At 42.0% G+C, this 17765-nt stretch overlaps 1 protein-coding gene across 1 annotated transcript in view; it reads right to left on the reverse strand.

The window, feature by feature from the left end:
• Positions 1–17765, reverse strand: part of LOC119796287 (GDNF family receptor alpha-2-like) — a gene marked incomplete at its 5' end in the record, with an annotated part of 101226 nt that overhangs the window by 48953 nt on the left and 34508 nt on the right. The gene's annotated exons all lie outside the window — the stretch shown is intronic.

Raw genomic sequence — 17765 nt, forward strand, 5'->3', positions numbered from 1 at the left:
ACATAGTTATGTATAATATATTACATTTCTGACTGTATATCCCTGAAATTATTACACACTGTAGCTTTAAGCTATCGCCTTCAATGTCAGGTGGACCTGGTGGACGATACAAAGTAACGAAAAGAAGAGGTTTTCTGGCTTTGCAATTCAGATGAGGGAAACTAAGGGTTATATTTTAAAAAGATTTGTAGGCCCCGTCCACACGAAGACAAAACGAACACGAAACGCTAATATTTTCCAGAATGTTTGTCTTAAAGACGGAGACGTAAAATAAATGTGAGCGACCACACGAATGCATGAAAACGCTGCAAAATGTATGCCAGGCCTGTAAGTGGCGCTGTGGTGCCAAAGCAAAAATAGGCGACGAAATGTTGGGCATGCGCAGTAATATTTATACAACAAGCAAACCGGAAAATGGCCCTGCGGGTCCATTTTCGTGGTTCAGTCAAATTCAGGTGCTGAACTATGTCGTCGATATTGCTCTGTTCTTCCTGGAGATATTCCAGAAGAAGAAGATTCTGTTGTAAGCCCGACAGCAGGGTGAGTAGCATGAGCAGCAACCATTCAACACAGTACGGCGCCATTGTTGTTGTGATACTGTGTCGCGCATGCGTGTTTAGAGGCGACGCTATGACGCATGCGTGTAAAAAAAAAATGCGGTCAAACCTTAAAGATGGAAACGCGAAAACGGCGTTTCAAAATCTTCCCACTGTGAAGGCTTGATAAAAAAAAGATCGTTTACAGACCCCGAAACGCCGGCTTCGTATGGATGAGAGGCTGGTTTGGTGAAAAATTAGTGAATTTAGGCCAGGGTTTGACTTCGTGTGGGCGGGGCCGTAGTTATTGCCTGCCTTTGGAGTAATTAGTAAGTTAGACTGAACGATTGTTGCTACTCCTCCTTAGCTTGCTCATCCTGATCAGCAGTTTTTAACCAATATTTTATTGATCTGAGAACACACGTTGAGAACATGTGTTTTTGTTTAGTGAAATGATTTAAATGTATTCCTAGGAACACAGAAGTAGAGCTAGAACATGCATGATTTCCTCACAACCTTCTCTTTCTTTGCTTCCAGACACTCAGTTTTCAAGTTGGAAAAAAACAAAACAAAAAAACAATCAAATAAGTTCCAGCAATGTTGAGCTTAATCTCAGGATCCCAAATGAAAGCAGCTCATCACCACCAGGGTTTGTGAAGAACTTGTTAGGGAAGAAAAAAGACAGAATTCTAGGAAGGACAGAAATAGAGCTCATTAGCGTCTCTCTACATGAATAATTGTCGCATCCTTTTAAGTGAATCCTGACATAATGCACTGTTAAATGAGCTTGTTGGGTCTCTGAAGGAAAGCTAACACTTTCTCAGATCTTAGCTTATTGATTCTGTGAAATGAAGCAGGCCCTAACTGCTGGAGGCACTTAGCTTAATGCTCTGTGAAGCTCTGAACTCTTGCATGCTAAGGCCTCCCCCGTAGTGCCTGCTGAAAACAGACATCACAGAAGCTGGACCTGTTTCCAGCTGTGTGGTAAATGTGACAACATCAGACAACATGTGGTTACTGTTGAGTTATTTGATCTATGATTATTTATAATGGTATTTATAATCCAGGTTCTTATTGTAAGGAGAACGTGTTCCTTATGTCCCACATTTGCAAACGCGGAGTGCGTAAGCTTCTTGTAAATCGGCTCCTAGCTCTCCTTTAACAACAGGATTTGCTCACGAACATCTCGTGAGGGCCGACTTAATTTCAAACATGTTTCATCTCCTCCTGACCTTACGATTCCTGACTGGGAGGTGGTCGTGAGAGGTTGATCGACCCCCATTATCTCCTGTATACTACATGACTCAGGACGCATCATGAGGCTAAAACTCGGCCCGATCAAAAACATTCTGGCACGACTGAAGAATCATACAATGTATGCCCAGGCTGAGATTTGTGTTCTCACAGTGAATTACATAATACATAGATACATGACCAAAATAGCCAACAACTTTGGTTAGTTTTCTCACATTACTCGAGAAAACAGTGGACACACATTTTTTTCAGCTATTTTATTTTTCTCTGAAGAGTTTTTATTGTTGAAACAGCACATTTCATGGCAGAGCTTTAAACTATTGGCATACTTCCAGTGGGAGTCACATTGAAACAAAACGTCTGTAAGACACACATGCAGTCTAGGCGGAAGTTCAACTGAAGAAACTGATTGTTCTCCTACATCCACCTGCAACACAGCCAATGAGCTTTGAACCACACCCCCAGGAAAGCCAACTGGCATCCAAGGTTCATCTTAAAAGGCCTCCGATCCACATCTTTCCTGCTGCCTGGTGCGCAGGCGGTGGCTGCGCTGTGACTTCATTCAGATGACCCCGTTTCAACCCCCCTCCAGCCGCTCCTCCACCATCGTAGCCTAAACTTCATCAGGATGTCAATCCTCCCAGACTCTTACTGAATTCTGCTTCTCATTTTAACCAGTCCTGTGGAAGACCGCCTTGTTGAGCCTGTTTCTGCCAAAGGTTTCTTCACAACAGGGAGTTTTTCCTTTCCACTGTCGCTTCATGCTTTCTCATCATGGACAGGTTCTCTCAACCTGTGTTGTCATCCAAGCTGGACTTCCATCTTCCAGGTCCCTGAGAGAAGCTCTAGTATCAGCTCGCGCAGTCCACTGGATCTCCCCATAAAGCTCAGCATTCCGTCTCGTTAACCACCACCAGTTTCAGGTCTGGGGAGGAAACAGCCCTATTCTTTACTCCGTTTAATGCATATCTATCAAAATCTTTCCTGCCGAGGCCTGAGCTCCAAAGACTAAATAATTGTGTTGTCGGAATGTTGGAATAAGTTTTTTTTTTTCTTTTTTAAGTTGAGCATTTTGTAGACTGACTGACTGATTACAGTTGGAATTCTGATAAAAAAGTCAGAATTCTGACTTTTTTCCCCATGTTAAACTGAAACATTTTTTTTTTAAATCAGTTAACTTTTTTTTTTTTCAGTGGCCCTAATCCTCTTCCGTACATGACTAAGATGACTAAACCAAAAATATTCAGTTTCTATATATGAAAGTGAACTGACAACAAGACGTTAGAAATAGGCAATATTCATAGCAGCATCCCGGCAGACCATTTTACCTCATTCACAAGTTTCTGACTTCTGTTTCGCTGTTTTTCCCTCCCTTCTGAGAGCTCAAACACTCAGCAGGTTATAGAGGGAGGGGGAGTACAGTGACGTAACGATATGCTTCCATCTACCTCTATTCATGTTCTTGGGCCAGTCAACCAGTGGGCTGGTTTGATGTCAATTTTGGGGCGTGACAAAAGTACAGGCCAGAAGCAAATAAGGTAACATCCCCGAGTTTAAGTTAACTTGGGGCCTTGTTTTGATTTGCCTGTTTTATGGTGGAAGTTTAGAATTGTGAGATTTGCAGGTAAAGTGGGTCGATGGGGTTTGAGCTTCTTTGTACGTCTATTTTACCCACTGAACTATCGTTATTCATCTATGACAATGTAAACTCCGATTTGCCTTCTATGACCTCTTTGTATTGTTCCCTACTCAAAGTCCATAATACCTTTTTTTTCAGAGGTTTGATGCCACTATTATTTTCGAGAAGAAAGAAAACAACTTTGAGTCATGTTTGAAATGATGCAGCAGGCTATGTTTTACTCACAATATTTTCATTTATATTTTCAGAAAGTACAAAATTTCATGCTGTGTTTTTTCATTAGCAAATTTTGTGATAAACATATATCAGTACTTGCTTATAAATGACTTTCAAATATTTTGAATATTTCTGTTTCCATTTAGTTTTCACAATCAAATCCTTTTGAGCTGAGATCTTCAGCCTGGCGGTGCCTCAGTGCCATAGACTTAAACAAACTTTATTGTCATTTTGTATACACGCAGTGTACAACGAAAAATTTAAAAAATTTAATTTTGTGCAGCTGTTATGACATTTCCATTTCTTAAAGTGCAGCAAATTGGGGGGGGGGGGGGAGGGGTTAGGTGGGCTCTCCTCATCCTCCACAGGAAGTCCAAGCGCTTCTGGGCCCTTTGGACCAGTGAGGTGGTGTTTCCAGTCCAGGTGAGGGTGTCTGTGATGAATGTGGTGCTGCTGACCACCTCTACAGCTGAGCTGTTGATGAGCAGTGGAGCGTGGTTAGGCCGCTTCTTCCTGAAGTCCACCATGATCTCCTTGGTCTTCTCCACCTTCAGGATCAGGCTGTTATCTCTGCTCCACCAGCTGCTCCACCTCCTCTCTGTAGTCCAGGTCGTTGTTGTCTCTGATGAGGCCCACCACCGTGGCGTCGTCTGCAAACTTCACCGTGTGATCGTTGGTGAACCTGGGGATGCAGTCGTGTCTCATCAGGGTGAACAGCAGGCAGCAGGGGGCTCAGGACGCAGCCCTGAGGGGAGGGGCTTAGACCGATGACATCAGAGGCGTTCTGTCCAATCCGGACTGATTGAGGTCTGTCTGCGAGGAAGTCTAGCAGCCAAGTGGTCTGTATGTCTTGCCACATCCTCTTGGTATTCTTGGCGTCTTGGAAAAGTTCCTGGTTTTTCTGTTTGTGGTTCTGCTTCACTGATCTGAATCAGCAATGATGAAAACACCCTCTGTGTATCCAAATTAAAGCTCAGAGATTGGAGATTGAATTAAAGGCAAGCTTTACCTCCTCTACAGAGGATGTTAGTTGTTGATTTTTAACAGTCAGATATAAGGAGGCAGGGGGACACCTAAAATATGTACAGTGGGTTCTGAGGACGATAGGAAACCGGAACCCTCTTAGCTGGAGTGTTTATACACCTTTTGACTGCAATTTTACCCAAATACCATCACACACTACATATTAATGGTCAACATTTTATCTTCTCATTGTCTGCACATCAGCATCTGGTTTTTCGTTCCTACTGAAAAGCACAAGGCAGTTTCCTCAAAAATATAGCACCAAGGAAAAAAGGTGCCGGGCAGTGTTGGCTGTGCAAAGAATACTTTATTTGACAACGGGGGGAAAAAATACTTAAGTCTAGTTAAATTTTCTAGTTAATTTTGTGGCTGAAAAAATAATGTAATAAATTCCAGATGAGCAGACAAAAAGCATATTGTCCGTCGACTAGCGACAGACAGCTGAACAGCGGCTCAACATGTTTCCCTCACCATCACGTTCACATCAAAGAACTGAAAACAGGACAATGCTTTATGTCTGACACAAGCTGGATGCACCCGTTCAGTCTGATATCTCATGTCAGAGACAGAATCACTGTTTAACCCCATGCGTCACCTCTGAGACCCCACCTCCCGCCCCATCATTCAGTATCTGCTTTAAATTCATGCTGCAGCAACCTTATAGCTGCAGGCCAGCAGACATATATATAGAAGAGGAGAGTGAGCGTTCTGGGCGGGAACGCAGGCCAATTAGAGAGCTGCCCTGGGTTGTCCTGTTATCTTTCTCAAACACAGCCTCAACAGGATGTGAAGACAAAGCCATGCCCTGGGGTGTGACATTTACACACACACTCACAGGGTTTCATTAAAACACTCTGTGCTTCTGCGACTATTATACATTTATATTTACCAAAGAGACATGATATAACAAGGTCAGAGGGAGGAGATGGGTGCACAGGAGAGGACGTTGGGGGAAGTGGAAAGGAACAGGGATGGAAGAAAAGAGGCCAGGCTACAAAAGACAATGGAGGGAGGTGAAGGACCGGGAATATCTTTACAAAATTTCAGATGACCTCAGTGTTCAGCAATATATATTTTCACCTGCTGCAATGTAAGAAGTCCTTCAAACGATCTTTATATGTTGGGGTTAAAACCACCTTCCACAGTGAGTTAAACCACTGTGGAAAATGACCCACATGCAAACAAAATAGTGGAAAGAAAGAGGAAGAAAACATCCTATTCAAAATATTTTGCAGTTCTGTATCTGGTCTGAAGATATTTTTAGAAATATCCCCCTTTGTGTGTCCACTCCATCATCAGCCACCAAAACCTGCCGTGGAGCAGTCATCACTTGATGTGTGTGGGACTGATCCGTGCATCGCCTCTTATTTCGAAATGTACTGGATCCGCTTTACTCTCCCCATGTCTGATTTCCTGCGAGGCTCATTTGCTTTTCAAAGATCGACATGTTTTTTCTCCGTCATCCGTCACAAGTAGATTCAACCTATAAATCTGATGGACAGCAGAGGGGGGGCTGTACGTCATGCTACAGTGCAACGTAGCATGTATCAGAGAGATCAGTGGTACACCTCCATAGCTCATGTTGGATAATCTTTGACAGATTTTCACCTCTGCAATCCACCAATAACTATCTTCATTGATATTTAAGAGCATAAAGACACAAAATTGTAATTTTTAACCCTGGTTTAATGAAAGAAAAATACACAATGGTGTATGTTGAGTGTGGTAAATACACAGCACATGACTACCTTTAGCTCTATATATTGACCCACTGATAAAATTGAAAACACCTGGGATTAGGGTTGGGAATTGAAAAGATTTTCACGATTCCGATTCCCTTTTCGATTCTATGAAACGATTCGATTCTTTATCGATTCTTTTTTCGAATCCAATTTGGGGAAAAAAGGAGAACAAACAGTTTGATTATCAGCATCAACTTTGTTTACTTAACTATTGCACAATCTTACAAACTCAACAAGATCAAGATGTCCACAGGAAATGTGAAACTGGAGTAACATCTGTGTTTAAATGAAAAATGAATACAAGAACAAACTTAATAACCAACAATGTCTAATAACAAATGATGGGATAATAACCTATTTTAAATAACAAAAAATACTAATTATAAAACAGTAGTAGGGAAAATTAACAGTTCTTTTGCAGAAAGATGAGCATATCTGCTTTTCTGGAAGGATATGGGATCTTTCAGGGCTTATGGTGTCTCCAGCCGTGGAGAACACCCTCTCAGATGGGGTGGAGGAAGCCTGCACACAGAGGTAGTTTTCAGCCAGTCCAGATAGCAAGGGCAGCGTATCTTGCTTGTTGCACCACCACAGTGTGGCGCTATCCCTGCAGGGGATGGAGGGCAAGCTTTTACAGAGCTGGATTTCCTGATCTACCCTCTGGGCTAAGGAAAGACGGGGCTTTGATTCACAAAGTGACCGCAGCTCGTTGTCTTCCTCCTCGAATAGTTCTTCCAACTTGCGTAACTTGCGTAACTTATGCAACTTATGTAAAAAACGTGACGTAAGTCGTGCTCCCCAGAGCCGGCGCTCTAGACTCTGGTGCTGCGGGAATCGAAAAAAGAATCGTTCAGAGAGCTGCCAAATGATGCCATGGAATCGGAAAATACGGAACCGGTTCTGAACAGGAACCGGTTTTCGATTCCCATCCCTACCTGGGATGATCTGTGATTCAGGAATTGTGCTGCTTAAAGTTCAAATAGAAAACCCATACTTATATTTTCAGTTTGATAGTATGTTCAAAATTAAACACATCACAAGTGAAAAAAAGTCCAGCATTTTGTTGTTTATAGCATAAAATAACTAAATAAGATATAGAACACAATGCTAAATTCCTCATTCGGTCACATGACCCAGTGAGGGATGCCATGACATCAGTTTAGTCAGGAAGTAATCATTTTACATAGCAAGTCAATATTAATTCACATTTGTGATAGAGATTTTATCCCTTAACAAGGACAAATAAGAAGCAATCAGAGTGGTTTTATTAATGCTCGCTGCTTTAATCACCGTGTCAGGGCTCCTGTCTGTGTCTTTGTTTTTGTGTTTGTCTCCCTTCCACCAGCAGGAGGCGCCTGGTTCCAGTTCGCCTCCTCACACACCTGCTGACAGTTACCTCGGAGTGCTCTTAAGCTGCTGATTGCCACTACCTCGACGCCAGAGTTTTTGCTAGTTTTTGGTACTCTAGCCAAGCTGAGTTTTCCCTGAGTCAGACTGAGTTCTTGTCTCCCTGAGTTTGAACTTTGTTTTTGTCTTTGCCTCTCAGCAGGAAGTCATCCTGCAAACTGGACCTTTTTCGAACCTCCACTCCCAGGAGGTTTGGATCCAGTCTCCTTTGAGGACATTGAAATTACTCTCTGAGCAATGGAATCATCTTCACAAGGACCCATTCAAGTGCAGCAGGAAATCTGAGTGGCAATCAGCGTCCCCGTTCCCCTACACCGTCCGAGTTCTGGGTAAACCCTGAAACTCGCCCTCCACCGAATCAGACAAACTCTGGAAAACCAACACACACATTGGAGACAAAGATCCTTCACTTCTCTGGAAAAGTGAGTCAACAACCAGATCCTCTGCTTCAAATCAACAAATCAAATTTCCCACTGAGCCTAAACTAACAGTCTGTCTTCCCCTCATCTTCCAGTTCCTGCTGAGCAGAGTTCAGAGAAACTTTGCACCGAGCTTAACATCTTCAATAAAATTAGTCAAACTTTTCATCCGTGTCTCTCTGTTTGGTTTCACTGCATGTGGGTCAGAGCCTTAGATAAAATCATGACACACCGCTGCTGTTCTTTGATCTTATGCAGAGCCGGTTCATTATCTTTCAGAACATTTTGTGAGTGGATCACAGATTCGGATTGGTTCTGTGGTGGCTGGGATTGGTTCGGCGTGCCCCTGTGGCCAGGCAGCGAGTGGTCCAAGCACCGGATCCTTTCTGCTGTCCGGGTGGGAAACATTGCCCTTCAGATGTGGTTTTTACCCACCAAGGTGGGGTTCGAGCTGTGGGTCTCCGACTGCAGCAACTGACTGTTACCCATCGTGATTCTAGTTGTTCTCGACACCAGACCATTATGAAATGGAAATCCGTCTAGAGCTGCGGCTAAACTAAACCGTGCAACTCGCTAGGGTTAGTTGTTTTATGAAATAAATTATTTCATAAAAAATAAAATTTGCTCTGAATCAGCTTTATTTGCATCATTTATTATGATATGCTATGCAACAGAGAAAACAAGCCGTTGCAACTTTGGTACCTTGAATCCAACTGATGCTGTGAGAGAAAGTTTGACTGCGATGACGTCACAGCGGGGGATCGCTCGAGCCGCCCAGCATACTGTAAAATTCTCTTGATTTTATTACCTGGAGCATTTTAGCATAATTTAGACCAGCCACATAGAGAACAGAACGGATAATGCACCATCACACACCATAAAACTTTCCATTTGACCTTTAATGTGGCGCCATGTTGGAGTAGATCTGTTAGCTTAACTCTAAAGTTTTATGTTTAAGAAAATGTTATTTCTCTGCAATATCAGAATGTTTTCTGATATTTTTGTCCTTTTTGTATGCTTGTTATGAGGATTATCCACAGCAGCCATAGCAGCTCAGTAACACCTACAAAGCTGCAACAACGCAACAACTACCTCTGCAAAAACAGAGAGGAACAGAAAATGTATGCTGTCTCTTCCATGAAAGACTACCTCACAAACAGACAAAAGTGTCAGATGTCAAATCAAGTAGTTAGCAGCACAGGGGAACCACAGGGCATGGTACTCCCACCCAATGATGGGCAGTCGCGCCGCTACATGTAGCGAAGCTATTAGTTTAACTACATGTTCCAGTAGCTTGACCGTAGCGTTGCTGCTTTATTTATCAAGTAACTTTCCTGTAGCTACGTTATTGTTTTGATCAAGTAGCGACGTAGCGTCCACAAACGCTGCAAAATCCAGGGCATAACTAAGAAATGAAACCAGGTTTTCTATTTTATCAGCCACAAAACTACTGTAAATAGCAGTTTCAGCTGACGCTCTTATAAGTGGCGTAGTAGCACAGGCCGCTCAGTAGGGTTAAACAAGCGCTCGTTCTATTGGCTGGAAAGGTTGCTAGGCGACGATCCAACTGCAGTCTGAGAGAGAGCAAAAAAAATCCGCAAGCAGAGCCTACGCGTTTGCGAGCGTATCTGAGACTCGAGCAGAGCGCGGTTTGTGCGCGAAGAGAAGGAGGCAAGCGAGAGGAGAAATATCTGTGCAAGAAGCATTAAATCTGAGAGAAGAAACAAAGATTTGAGAGAGAAGAGAAAATATTTGAGAGAGAGCGCATGTTTGGAGTGTGAGCATTATAAGTTTTGAGTGCAAGAAGATGAAATTCTTTTCTCAAATTGAAATGATGTGCTCTTGCATTATGGCAGGATAATTCTCCCATATCTATGTGCCACTAAGATACTCTAATTAGTGAGCAGTAGTGAAACTTCGATAGTGTATTTTCATGGCCTAGTTTACCTGACAGGATGTTTACATAAATCTGTTTTTAGGCTTTGCACAGATAAGATTTTATGGAGGAACAGCTCTACCGTATATAAAATAAATGCATAAATAAATAAATGCTCAATAAATAAATAAATAAGCATTCAATTAATTGCCCCCAAAAATACAATGAATAAATATGTAGGTAGAAATTAAATTATACAGTGAGACATAAATATATGTATCTCTTAATTAGCTTCTTTATTTTTTCACCTTTTTTTGTAAACAGTTTCATTTGTTCCTTGAATCGACTGTTTAATTGAGGTCTGAAGAAGTTTTCTCTAAGGGAGACCCTAAAGAAATCAGATGCCTTTTGTAGGGTTTTGTTTTCCTTAGAGATGTCCATTGAATGCAAACTCATAGCCATGTCTCCATATGTAGAACACTACACAGTAGTTTTCATTTGGTTCTAATAACAGCAGATTGTTTATTTTTTTGTCTACTAGTAAATACTTTAGTTTTTATTTTAATATGCTGATCATAAAGCAATGTTTACACTGTTTCATGTCATTGGCTGATCTTTAATAAATATTTTAACCAGTGTATCAGACTCATTTTGAATTGACATTAGCTTGGTACAACGTTAAGTAGCTTCTGATGTAGTTAAGCTACTTTTAACACATTAGTGTAACTTAGCTTGCTATAATTCTTTAGGTGGTAGCTTTGGTGTAGTGAAGCTTAATTTATTGTTGAGTAACTGATAGCTTAGCTCACAACGCTGGACAAGTAGCTTGCCCAACACTGCTCAAACAATTCGTTTTTACTCTGTATACCTCTGACTTCCAGGACCAGACAGAGTCCTTTCATCTGTAGAAATATTCAGATGACTCTGCAGTCATTGGGAGCATCAAAGATGGAGCAGAAGCTGAGGACAGAGAGCTGGTGAAGCGCTTTGTGGCATGGTGTGGAAACAATCACCTGATCCTCGATGTCAACAAAACAAGGAGATGATTGGAGATTTCAGAAGAAACAGGAACAAACTGAATCATTTAACATCAAGGAAGAAGAGGTGGAGGTGCTGGAGACATAGAGATACCTTGGTGTTCATTTGGACAACAACTGGACTGCAAGCACAGCTGTGAAGCAGTCTCCAAGAAAGGACAGCAGATTGTGCTTCTCCGGGAAATCAATATTTCTGAGCAGTTAAAAACGTCTGTTTTGTTGCCCTGGGTTGGCCAATGTTTGTTGCTCCTGTTGGGATATATTGCCAAAATGGAGCTAAAGCAGTTGGATGAGCCATCTGAAACCATCCCCTTTTTTCTTTTCCACAAAGAACAACAAAGGATTTCCGGAAAAACACTCTAACAGCCCACTGTGGGAGGCGGTCACCTCAAACACAGACCAATCAGCTGATACTTCAACAGGAAGTGCCCCCACGTCACTCATGGTTTAAAACCCAGAACGCGGATTCAATCTTTCTCTTTCCATGGGCTTTTCACTGCCCTAAAGGGGAGGCCTGTTTCACGTGAAATACCAGTAGGAAGCTAACTGGAAGTAGCTTTCGTTTTTCCTGCGTCAAAAGTCATGGATCGCAGTGTTCCATCGTGCATAGCGGCTGCGCCAACTGGGGGGACAGAAGACTCCGGAGCTGACTTTTATTTTTTATTTTATGTGATTAATTGCACTGTTATCATCATACCTGCTGCTAACGGACATTAGTGAATGTATTAATATCTGGCATATTTTGGACAATCTCAGAAGCCAGTAAATGGACTCTTATTGTTTTATTCTTTTGTTTTCTATTTTGTTTTATTCTTTTTTTTTATTTCTTTAAACTAGTCATTTAATCTACCTTGTGTTTAGGTTTTTTTTTGTAGCGTGTAGTGTTTGCATAGATGTTAGATTTTCTGTAATCCTGAATTATTAGAATAAAGACATCATTGGTTAACTTGTAGTTCTTGTTTTTCATATAGCGGAGGGTTTATCACTCAGGTCAGATTCACCCCTTTTTGGTAATAGTGCAAATAAAGAGAGATAAAGGGTTCTTTATTGATAATTAATAGCTCTGCTGGCCACTTAACCTGGGTCACTAGATTGGTGGAGACCTGGATTTTAACAGCGGAACACTCCAGAGGTGAATCCGCAACCCTGGTAAGTAGATAATTTAAAGCTACAATTATCCAAATAAGAACACTAAATTGATTTTACCTTCGATTTTGAATAGGTTAAATAATTAGCTATAACTCCAGTTCTAGTTAATCATTTATTCATTATCTGCAGGATATTATTTTGCACACACTCCAGATGACTGCGTTAATTGCCACAGGTTCTTGTTTTTGATATAATTAAAGAAATGTCCCCATATCTATTCAAAAGATCACTGAAAAGAAATAAGATGTTTCATTTTAGGAGGTAGGACAATTGGGTTAATTAAATATATTTAGGTAAATAGATAAGATGTGTTAATTCTTTTTTGTGTGGTTTACCTGTTAGAGGATATGTACGTTTCTCCAGTGGTCAACATATAGGCATATAGCATACTTATAGCATACTTGGTTTGCCTATTTTTTGCCTCTCAGTCTCTTTCCATGTAATATCCCCAAGTTTATAAAAACTTTTTTGAAACAAGGAAAAATCATTAATTAAGGATATAGGCCTATTATAAAAAAAATTTGGTTCCAACTCCAGTTTTACTGCCAGCATTTTTTGAAGACCAATCTGGTCTTTATTGAAAAGTAAACATATAAGTACATAAAATAGGACATTAAAGTTTTGTGTAAAATTTTGTCACAAGGAACACAGAAGAAACACAAAAACGTGGAGAAATGTTTTCTGCTCAGATGAGACCAAAACGGAATCAGTGGCGTACCATGTATGACAATGCTAACACCAAAAGCAGAGCGAATGAAGCAAACTCTAGGACATCCCAGATCAGAGGTTACAAAAGACTGGGCACTGTGGGTCATCTTTCTACTGCCTAGCTCATGTTGGAAAAAAAGAGTCCAACCAAAACGGTTTTATTCAAGCCTAACATGCTGCTTCATTCCTAAGCAAAAGTAAATGAAAAGAGAAAATTCAGTCATAAAGTCAGCATTGAGGACGTTGTCAGTTAGAATCCAGCGGACTCCATGGTCCACAATTAATACTTGCCACTCGCCAAATGCAACTAAATTTTTTATTTGCAGAATTGATGCCAGAGCACCATTCTACACATGACGAGTAAATGTTTGGACGACAGTTGCACTTCATGCACGTCCTTTCATCTTTTATCTTGGAAAGTCTCCCCTCTGCGGTCAGAGCTTAGAACTGTGAACCCAGAATTTCAAGCAGACAGACAGATGTGATTCACAAAGGCGTTTATGTATTTTACATCAGATCTGTGATTCAGCAGCAAGAGTGTCAAAGGCCAGAATCTGTAGAGGGAAAAGCTCAGGTTAGTGACCAGAATAATCTGACAGAGGATGATCGTGAGAGTGTGAGTTCAGTCTGTGGCTAGAAGGAGTGGAATCCAGCCAGATGGCTTCCAACAGCATGAGATGAACGCCGCCTAAGAAGTCCCAGGAGCCTAAGCCAAGAAGGCTGCTGAACTGGTGGACGAACAGATCCAAGCAGACAAAGGAAGACAGGAGTTTCAAGAAGGTGAAGCCAAAGCCATCTGTCGAAGAGGAAAACTGCAGTCCAGGCCAGAAATTCAGAGATCCAACAAAGAAACAAAGACCAAAGACAGGTCAGGCAAAAAGATCAGAAACAAGCTGGCTCAGAGGTACAAAGGGAAGACCTGTTCGGGATCAGGCAATCAGAACAACAAACAAGGTAAGCTAGGGAACTCTCACTGAAGGCTTGGATAATCTGGTCTTGATGTTCAGGAGCAGGCAGCTTAAATAGAGGCAGGAGCAGGTGGATAAGACGAACAGTAATGAGAAACTGGGCGGAGCAAGGCAGGCGAATGAAATGAGCAATCAGGCCAGTCATAGGCGCCAAGATCATGACACTGTCCCTTTGTTCCTCACGCACCAATAGACAGATGTGCGTACAGAGGGCACACCCCAAACGGCCTGTCATTTAACAGCAAATCCACTGCTAGGTGGTTTATAGGTGGAGCAACCAAGCCTTTTAAGGCAGCATGCCAATGAGGAGCGAGGATCTACAGCTCCCAAGGTGAAGAGAGAGTTTATTGAAAAATTGTCCTTTTAGGAGGATTGTTTCACAGGAGATTGCAGCAAATATACAAAAGAAAACAGTCACTATTATTTTGCCACTGGCTGTCACACTAACAGGAAAGCATCTATGTAAACAAACTCAGTAAATGCCACATTCACTGGATGTCCATGTCTCAGGCTCAGTCGAAACAATCCCTGCTACAGTAACTATTAAAGCACTGACGGCTATTTCAACACAAAGACCCAAAGATATTGTTTCCCATGCCACTGGAAGAAAGGCTACGCTTTTATCTGTGGAAAATATAACAAATGAAAAAAGTCAGCTGTTTTTTGAATGGTTTAATGTATGGTCACTTTATCAGGTAAAAGTATTTTTGTCATGGGGCAGAAGGACATAGTATTTACGTGAGAAAGACAGTGGAATAATTCAAAGCGCTTATTAAAACATAAGATAACAAGTGGATCTCTGGATCTGCAGGGTGAGGTTGTTGGGGGGCACGGCCCATCCCTGGAAACTCTGGTGGAGGAGAAGTAACCATGATAATCTGACGGAAGATGATTATCCATGTGAGTCATATTCCTGGTTTTTCAGTTCAGTCCATATCCAAAGAACATGGTAGAATCCAGCCGGAGGGCTGTAATCAGATGCAGCGGGCGCTAACCTGATGCTGCAGTCCTGGAGAGCAAGCATGAGTCCGAGCCTGTCAGGGAAACAGATCAGAACAGGAAGGCTCAGAGATCCAGGAGTCCATAGCCCAGTCAGGGGTTCCAATCAGAACAGGAACAGGCTGGTTCAGGGTTCAAGGAGTTCAACAGAGAGTTCAGGCAGAACATTCAGATGGGGACAGACAAGTAGAGATCCGGAACAGGACAGGATAGCAGGAACACTGCAGCACGCTAAAAACTCACTCTCTCCAATGAGCCAAAACAGCAACTGGACACACTCAGTGGACAGGAGGCAGAACATGATCAGGAAGTCAGGAACAATATGAAACGCTAAAATCCTCTAACCACTGGCCCCCGAGAACCAGAATATGAACTAAGGCATTGATCTCCAACTCACATCAATAATCTGGCGCCGATAGCTAGAGCTGAGCCGAAGCAGGAGCAGGTGGATTAGATCAGGAGATTGGAAACTTTAGGCAGGTGAATGAAATGAGCATTAGGCCAGAGATCATGAGAGCATTGCATTTTTTAAAATGAGATTTAATGAAATTCTCAATTAAAATATTATTAAATAAACCTGCATTAGCTTTATTTTAACTTTGCTTTGATTTAAAATAAATAATGCCTTAGAGAAATAATATGTTCCTTAATATTTGAGACCAAACTTTTTCTGGCTGTAATAATAATGCTTGGCCGGTTAATAATTTTGTCTTCTTGGCCGATGAGTCAAAAAGTTAATTTCGGATCCTGGCTGTCTATATTCAAATGTGTACGGCACAAAGAAAATGTACAAGAATAAACACTTTATTTTTGGGCATTTTCCTGTACTCTGTGATAATGTCATAAAACGGGACAGATGGACCCAGTATTCCAGGTGAGACAGTCAGTAGGAAAGTTCAAAACATTTATTAAAATAAAAGCAAACAAAACTAAAACTAAAGTGGAGCTGCCAGGATCTGCGGCTTGCGGGCACCGCCCAGTCTCTGACACTCTGGTGGGAGAAACACAGGTAAGTGACCACAATCATCTGACAGAAGATGATGATCCCAGTGAGTCACTTACCTGGTTTACCAGTTCATTCCATCACCATTGAAGGGGGTGTGATCCAGCAGATGGGCTGACAGCTGACACGGCGCGTGTCACTCAGAGTGTCACTGCAGCTCCGGAGGATTTGCAGGAAGCCAATCCTGGACCGGGCTACAGAAACAGGCAGGAAGAGACAGAACAGGCAGGATCCTGGCTTCCAGGCATCATAGAGCTCCCAGGCAGGTTCAGACTCCAAACAGAGAAGCATGACCAGGTGGACACGCACAGGAGCAGACAGGATCAGGTGCAGACGGGCAGGCTCAGTGGAAGAGGGTAGCCGAGACAGGACGTAGGACCAAAACTTGAGCAGGACCTTTAAACTGGTCTCAACCTTAGAGCCAGGCTTACGGGAATAAAAACTGATCCTCCTCACGTGAAGAGCCAAAAACCCTGAGGACTCAGCGGGGGAGGAACAGTGGACGATCAGGAGACGAGACAGACACCAAAACCATCTTTCCACTGGCCAACGGGAAACTGGCAGGTGGATGAGATGAATGATAATTAGGAGCTGGAAAGAGTGAAGCAGGTGAAAGGCATGAGTATTTAAGGCCAGCTACCACAGCAGATCATGGCAGACTATGAACTACAGAAATATAAACAAAACAGATTTTTTTTATTTTAAACGTGCCAATGATGAACATATTGTAAATATGACAGATTATTTAACAATCAGCTTTTATTTCTCTACAGCTCAGCACATCGGTAGGAAACCAGATCTATGAGACGAAACAAAAACTGGAGGAATAACAATAAGCACCACGTAAGCCTTTTATGGCCAAAGCCAATCTGGCTTTGACAGGGTTCTGTGATCCACAATGCTGACTGCCTTTCGGAAGATAGCATCTCCTTCTGAAACCTCGAGAAATTGGGTGCCTGGGTCACTATAGGAACCACATCCTGACCAAACACACATGGATGAAGCTGTGTCAGTAGAAACGTCTTACCTCTCTCCCCTGTGGATAGATTATCTGCTCTGTTTTCTTTTTCTGCTGTCATCAACTTTCCTCCACTTTCTGCTTTCTCAAGCTCCCGTCTCACATTTCCTCTCCTTCTCCCCCTTCTCTGCCCCCCTCCCTTTGTCTATATTGCCTTTGTTATTTTATCATTTTATCCTTAGCTCATTTCAATCTTTCTTCCTGTTTCTTTTTTGCTTCCTTTCATTTTATCATGGTCATCTTCTTGTCTTCTTGTCACCTTTCATCTCGCCCCCCCTTCTTTTCCAGATATCCTAACTGTGATCATCCTTCTAATCTATATGTGCTGCGTGCCAAGTAGCACACAAATCTAGAACTTAAAAGATCAAAATCAGGCTCCAGGTGGAAATCTTTAACTAAAAAGTTTAAGCCCGGATTAAGAAGTGAAAAACTGACACATCTTTGGAGGTTAAGTTTTGTGTTCCTCTTTACTCTAAGGTTAGTTCATACTAATTATTATCTACTTATTTCCTGCCAGCACTGCTTCCTTTAACCCAGACACCCTCTGTGGATTAATTCCTTATGACTAGGGATCGGTGCAGAAAGGAAGTATTAAAATGAGTCAGATAAGTCAGACAGTGTAGTTGGACCGATAAGCTTTAAGCCTGACTTGTAGTGTGTGAAGTTTTCACATCCGCATGATTTTTGCCTCAAACGAACAATGTCTGTCATTCCTACTTTAGTTTAAGAGGAGCAATCAGAAGGTCATGATCAGCTCTTGATCGTAGTGGT

Source organism: Cyprinodon tularosa, unplaced genomic scaffold (assembly GCF_016077235.1).
Source record: "Cyprinodon tularosa strain WSP-4 unplaced genomic scaffold, ASM1607723v1 ctg1145, whole genome shotgun sequence".
Classification (NCBI taxonomy): Eukaryota; Metazoa; Chordata; class Actinopteri; order Cyprinodontiformes; family Cyprinodontidae; genus Cyprinodon; species Cyprinodon tularosa.